Source organism: Portunus trituberculatus, chromosome 23, assembly GCF_017591435.1.
Source record: "Portunus trituberculatus isolate SZX2019 chromosome 23, ASM1759143v1, whole genome shotgun sequence".
NCBI classification, from domain to species: Eukaryota; Metazoa; Arthropoda; class Malacostraca; order Decapoda; family Portunidae; genus Portunus; species Portunus trituberculatus.
In genome coordinates, this window is record NC_059277.1 from 910,001 (window position 1) to 917,500 (window position 7,500).

At 34.7% G+C, this 7,500-nt stretch overlaps 1 protein-coding gene and 1 long non-coding RNA gene across 3 annotated transcripts in view; one reads left to right on the forward strand and one right to left on the reverse strand.

The window, feature by feature from the left end:
* The window catches only part of LOC123507850 (ly-6/neurotoxin-like protein 1), a 62,079-nt gene that overhangs the window by 30,833 nt on the left and 23,746 nt on the right, over positions 1 to 7,500 (forward strand). The window lies entirely within an intron of this gene.
* LOC123507851 overlaps positions 6,435 to 7,500 on the reverse strand; it is a 23,873-nt gene continuing 22,807 nt past the window's right edge. Inside the window, exon 3 of the long non-coding RNA XR_006675802.1 lies at positions 6,435 to 6,718. This is a non-coding gene — a long non-coding RNA (uncharacterized LOC123507851). The remainder of the gene's footprint in view (positions 6,719 to 7,500) is intronic.

Genomic DNA, 7,500 nt, shown 5'->3' on the forward strand with positions numbered 1-7,500 from the left:
CATAATAGGTACCATATCACCACCAGCGCATCTTTGGTGTAACCACCTTGAACCTGGGTATCATGGTGACATTTAGGTAATTTTAAACCACTCGACAAATGGCATAGTTTCAAATTGGTATGTGGCGGGATTCGAACCTACGTATGGACGTCTGCCCGATCCCACGCTCACCACCTTATCCATTACGCCACCGCCACCCTAAATAGATAGGCAGACAAACAGATAGATAGATTCATTGATTGACTATGATTGATTAACTGATAAATAGATAGTACATCTTTTTAGAGCAACGTTAAGCTCAGATATAGAATTATGAAACAAATGTGAACAGAAACAGAAAACGTAAAGTGGAAACTATTATGCTTAAGAGAAAACACACACACACACACACACACACACACACACACACACACACACACACACACACACACACACTTAATAAAGCAAAATAAATAAACGTAAAAATGAATCATTCAAATATAAATGAATGAATGAAAATGAATAAATGAATAAATGCAAGTTTAGATTAGAACTAAAAATAAGTATAGCAGCTCTCTCTCTCTCTCTCTCTCTCTCTCTCTCTCTCTCTCTCTCTCTCTCTCTCTCCAATTAAGGGGTAATAAGCCTACCTGGGCCCTGTCAACACCTGTCTAATAAGAGTATAGTGAGCTCATTACAATTAACACCTGTCTAAACACACTTGTCCACTCCTGTCCCGCGAAAAAACCTGCAATTAGTGTCAGGATATGGAAGGTATTGGTGGTGGTGGTGGTCTTGGTGGTAGTGGTGGTGGTGGTGGTGGTGATGGTGGTGGTGGTGGTGGGGAAAGTGGTCTCTCTTTCTGGTGGTGGGAAAGTAATCTCTCTTTCTCTATATATATATATCTGTCTATCTATCTATCTCTCTCTCTCTCTCTCTCTCTCTCTCTCTCGAAAAATATACCAATTTCACTATTTTCAAAAGCTAAATCCTCTGTGAAGATACACACACACACACACACACACACACACACACACACACACACACACACACACACACACACACACACACACACACACACACACACACTCAGGAACGAAAAATATTTAAAGGATGAAAGAAAATTTAGAAAAATAAATAAAAATAGTACAAAGGCGAGGAAATACCGCTTTGTATTGGGATCTGTATTTTATCCACGTGTGTGTGTGTGTGTGTGTGTGTGTGTGTGTGTGTGTGTGTGTGTGTGTGTGTGTGTGTGTGTGTGTGTGTGTGTGTGTTTACTTAATTCGTTTTCGCCTTTTTTTGCTTATGAGTTTTTTTGTTGCTTTTACGTTATTGGTTTGGTCGTATTATTATTATTATTATTATTATTATTATTATTATTATTATTATTATTTTCATTCATCACTAATCTAACTACAGTATTTTTTTTTGTCCTTCTACTACTCTGCTTTTTCTTTCTTACCTTTACATTTTTTTTTCTACGTGTCAAGATTTTTTTCTCTTGCATATTCTTGTAACTTTTTTGTTGTATTTCATAAACTCCTTGGCTTGGCTTAAGTTTTTCATCGTTAACTTCAGTGTAACGTTCTCTATCGCTTCCTCCCTCTCTTCTTTTCGCAACGGAGCTTAAGAAAAAAGAAAGTAAAAAAAAAAAATTACTCAGGATATCTAGTTCAAATTTCAGCCTTCGATAAAAAGTAAATATAAAAACAAACATTCACTTCTCTGCTTCAATCCTCCAACAGCGCGCGCAATCCCGTGATATATTGTCTTTAATCCTCCTTCAACCATTGTCATCACTTTTAGAGGTACAATACACTATCAATATTTGAAGGGAAAATTTTAGATTTCTTTTTATATAATGTAAAGAAGGTTTGTTACATATCTTTAACCCCTTCAGTACCAAGATGCGTTTTCATATTTATTTTGCTTAATGTTTGGTGATTTTATACAGCTTCAGAAGCATAGGTGGGGGATTAAAATAGTGAAGATTGTGACAATTAATCTTCTGACCTCCACAGACCTTTGATAGTGTAAATAAAATGGTCTGATCATACTCAAATTTCATGGCAAAAATGCGTCCCAGTACTGAAGGGGTTAATCGTGTAGAGAACAATTGTCACTTCCTCACGAGGACTGTAGGAACCGTTTGTCACCATCTCAATAGTACTGTAGGGAACTCTAGTTTGGCATTCATCACTACATTATATATTTTTTATTACTTTACTTACTTTCTATACGTTCATTTATTCATTCATTCATTCATTCATTCATTCATTATTTTTTTCAATTCCACGTATACTCGGTTATAGAATACATTACTCTTGATGTTTAAAATACACCCGAGATATTCCACAAACACTCCTCCTTCCACCTACAACAGTTTCAAGGCATTTTTCTAACTGTGGATAATCTTTTCGGTTTTACTTTTGGGACCGCTGCCTTCAGTAGCCTTTTATTTTCTGTCTTTAAATACTCCTTGGCCAGAACTCTTCTCAAAAAATAAATTAATGAATAAGTATTTAGATAAATGAATAATAAATAAATAAAGAAAGAAAGAAAGAATTCATCCTATTACAAAATTATCTTAATAAATAACCTTACAATTTTATGTTTTCGAGTATTTACTAAGATTTAACATTTTGCCAATGTTCGTTTCCTCTTGGATTAACAGAACGCATTAAACCTTAAATATTTCCACCTGCAGCACCTAAATTTCATATCACTGTAAATTCTTTGACACTTAGCCTAACCTTTCTACACAACACGCTCTTACCAAAAACACCCAAATACAAACCAAGAACTCGATGCCTGCTTTTGTTTTCCCTACATTTCTACGACTTAAACTCTTTCAAAGGGAACGTTTCACTTATCTATCAATTTGCTTCTATTTTTCTTGACATCTCAGTTACTTTCCTATTGCAGTATCGTTTCCCTTGACCGGGGCCAATCCCACATGGAAAAATGATAAAAAACACTTCAAATATTTTACCACAGAATTCTCACTCTTTATTCTTTCAACCCTTTGCCCTCGGTACTTTTCCCCTTCCTGGCATTTTCACCCCTACTCTCTCGGTACTCTAACTTTTAACCCTCGGCGCCCTGATGCAAATTCCGAGCTCGTAATGGCCCTTAATTTCGCGCCATAATGGGAGGCTAGGGCAGGACGAGGGAAGGTAGAGGGATGGATAAACTAATAACGCGGTAGATGAGCACAGGAAAACCATAACGACGCTTGGAGTAAATGGATGGATGGGTGGAGAGATGGGTGAGTGGATGGTTGGGTGAAGGGATGGATGAGTTATTGGATGGGTGGACGAGTGGTTGGAAGGAGGGATGAATGGATGAATGGATGGATTGAGAGGTGAACTGATGGCTGAAAGGATATATATACAGACAGATAGATAGATGAAGAGATAGATGGATAATTGGATGTATGGGTAGATATATACATAGATAGATAGACAGATAAATAGATAGATAGATAGATAGAATGGTAGATGGATAGATACATATATACTTAGACCTGTATATACACTGATACATAGATACATGCATAAAAAGATACATACATAGAAATACAGACAAATAAATGGATAGATAGATAAAAGAATAAATAAACAGATAGATAGGTAGATAGACAAAATTCATATCAGCAAAGATAGATAGAAAATAGATAAGTACATAAACAAAACAGACAAATAGAATAGTAAATGGAAAAAAAAAGAATGATAACACATTCAAAATTATAGAGATAGTTCAGTGACATAACTCTCTCTCTCTCTCTCTCTCTCTCTCTCTCTCTCTCTCTCTCTCTCTCTCTCTCTCTCTCTCTCTCTAGTAATAATTCTTCTTCTTCCTTTTATGAATGTCTCTTGAATAGGTTATTGGAGGAGAGAGGAAAGATGATGAGAGAAGGAACGAAGGAGTGGAGGGAAAGGTAAGTGAGAGGGGGGGAGGGAAGGAGGGAGGGAGGGAGAGAAAAATGGTGGAGACAGCTTACGTAGAATCAATAAAAATGGCACTTCTATTTTTTTTTCTGAGAATTGTGAGATACGAGAAGTGAAATTGCCTGATTGAAATGAGAGAGAGAGAGAGAGAGAGAGAGAGAGAGAGAGAGAGAGAGAGAGAGAGAGAGAGAGAGAGAGAGAGAGAGAGAGAGAGAGAGAGAGAGAGAGAGAGAGAGAGAGAGGCTGCAGATAGAAGCCATATGAGAGTAATTATTATACCAATACTGTCTCTCTCTCTCTCTCTCTCTCTCTCTCTCTCTCTCTCTCTCTCTCGTTCGCTTACTAACATTTGCTACCGCTAAACTTAAATCCCTCCTCTTCCTACACCCCCTCCCTCCCTGCCCCTCCTTCTCCCTCTCTCCTCCACTCATTCCCTCCCATTATCTCCCTCACCTTCTGCCAGTCTTCCTCTCCGCCTCTCACTCCCTCCCTTCCCTGCAAGCAACGACCTGATTGAAAATATAAAGTAACAATATTAATGATGTTGGTCCGAATTATCAGTGAATGCTAATAATGATATTGGTTGTATTAATAATGCTGGTGAAAAATAAAGTTAGAATATTAATGATGTAGTCAATTAAGAGCCGAGTGATTTGTTAATGGTAATAATGATAATTGCTATATTAGTATTGGTGATAATAGTAATGGTAATAATAGTATTAATGATAATAATGATAATAATAATAATAATAATAATAATAATAATAATAATAATATTAATAATAATATTAATAATAGTAACAATAACAAATGTAATTATGCAGTTTCTATAGTTAAGCTTCAAGTAGTAGTAGTAGTAGTAGTAGTAGTAGTAGTAGTAGTAGTAGTAGTAGTAGTAGTAGTAGTAGTAGTAGTAGAAGTAGTATTGGTGGCGGTAGTAGTAGTAGTATAGTAGTAGTAATAGCAGTAGTAGTAGTAGTAGTAGTAACGATAGCAGCAGTCATCACCACCACCACCACCACCCTACCATCACTACCATTAACCTTATATATTCCCCTTGTTCTTCCTCTCTTTTGAATATATTTTTCCTCTTTTTGCATCCTTATCTTGGCTCCTCCCGTCCCCGCGAAAGTCTTGAGAAGGCTGAGGATAGAAAGACAGGAGGAGTTTGGACGGGGTGAGATGGGACGGGGTGAGATGGGGCGGGAGGAGGGGCGGGGTTCGGTGCCTTGTAATTATTCGCCTCACTGCCTTCCCGCCTGCCTCGGAGACTGAAGGCGGGAGGATGGCAGACCAGGCGAGGAGAAAATGCCCGAAAATAGAAGCGTAAATAACTCAAAAGGGATTAAATGCGTGAAAAAGTGAAGAATTATATAAATGGGTAAACAGACAAGACCATGAGTGAATTGTGGGATGACTCAATTGCGTGATGAATAAATGAATGATGAATAAATGACTGCATACATCAATAAGTCAAGTGTTGTATAAATGGATCGATGAATTGACATGTCGACGAATTGCGAGATGAATAATTAAATGATCTTGAAAACATGGAAGTCCGTGAATAGATGAATGAATGAACAGATGAATCAGTAAATATGTGAATAAATGAAGAGATAATCAGGTAATCTAATAAATACATAAAGTAAAACGCGAATTATTACCCAAATAAGGAAACAATGAGCCATTAAGTTAGGATACACGAATATACTGAACATATGGATGCAAGGTTCCATGAAAAGATGAATCAGTATACAAGTCAACACGTGGAATTAAAGATGAATGACAAGGAATACATAAACAAATATACAGATGATTAGATAAATATATACATAAATAAATAAATGAATGATAACAACGGTTAAAGGTACACACACAGAACAAAAGGATGTATATAAAAGAAAAAAAAAGTAGAAAGATGATCATTCCAATAACAACAAATAAATAAAAGAAATGGATTAATGATAAAATATACATACATGAATACTCTGATTAGAAAAAAAAGAAAAAAATGAAATAATGTTATGAAGGCAATCTACTTAACGAGCAGTCCATAAAGAAACAAACCAACGGTGACACTAAAACCAAATGTATTGAAGAAAACAAAAAATAAATTGAAGACAGAAATAAATAAAGTAATGTATCTAATTCAACATTCAACAGTAACATGATACAGATATAGTAAAAACGTAAAAAAATATTTAAAAACAACGATTAGACCCCTCCATACCAAACTATATAGGTAATAATAATAATAATAATAATAATAATAATAATAATAATAATAATAATAATGATAATAATAATGTTAATCATAATAACAACAATAATACCAATAATGTTAATAACGAAAATAAAAATAAAAATAATAAGTAAAAATAATAATGATAATGTTAATAACAGCAATAATAATAATAATAATAATAATAATAATAATAATAATAATAATAACAATAATAATAATAATAGTAATAATAATAATAATTACAACAGCAATAATAATAACAACAACAACAAAAACAGCAACAATGAAAATGTAAATAAAAGAAATAATAACAGTTCCTTCAATAGCCAGCACTGAAATAGAGCGAGTCGGCCCGTAGAGTAATGAAATGCGGCAAGGCTTCACCGTAGACTTACGCCGCTGGGAGTCTGGATCCATAGCACACGTATTGAAGTAGCCGCGGCTCAATACATAACTGATTGTTTCATTGCCCGCAGCTCACCTTCCCCATCCAGTCCATTCCAAGCTCGCTCATAACTCTTTTTCTATGTGAGGAGAAGGTCTGTGGAGGATAACTAGAGGGAATGCTTGGAGATCAAAACTAAGAGTGATAAATACATAATCGTATTTGGGGTTATATATAATAAATTGGGAAAAGAATAGTAAGGCATAAAAAGAGATGATAAATATATAACTTCGTCGGTTGTCATGATTAATCAACAAGTTTAGAGGAAAGTTAGTAATGAAGAGAGGGGAATGCTTGGAGGTCAAAAAGTAATAGAGATAAATATAAAATCTGTTCTGGTGTTTTAAATCATAGACTGGGACAAAATAGTACGGCAAAAATAAAGGTGATTAATATATAAATTCGTCGGATATTATGAGTAACCAATAAGTTTAAAAGAAAGTTAATAATTAAAAGAGGGGAATGTATGGAAATAAAAAATAAAAAGGATAAATACATATTCTCTTCTGGTGATATAAACAATAATACAACAGATTTGGACAAAAATACATCAAAATCAATATGAATGGATATGTGATCTTGCCGGATGTTACGAATAATAAATAGATTTAGAAGAAAATAACAATAATAATCATATGTATTCTTTGCAGGGTTAAGGGCAGTATCGTTAAATGTACTGGGATTCTTATCGCGATTAATAATGAAGTTTGTAAAGAAGTGATCATGTTTCCAGCAATATTTTAATGAATCTACCTCATAATGAAAAATATATCCTTGACAACCTGTTTAATCACCTCTGTCCTATTCTAAAAACAATATTAATGAAAGGAAAAATCGACACACAATACGGGAAACTCTTACTTATTCACGTGAACCAA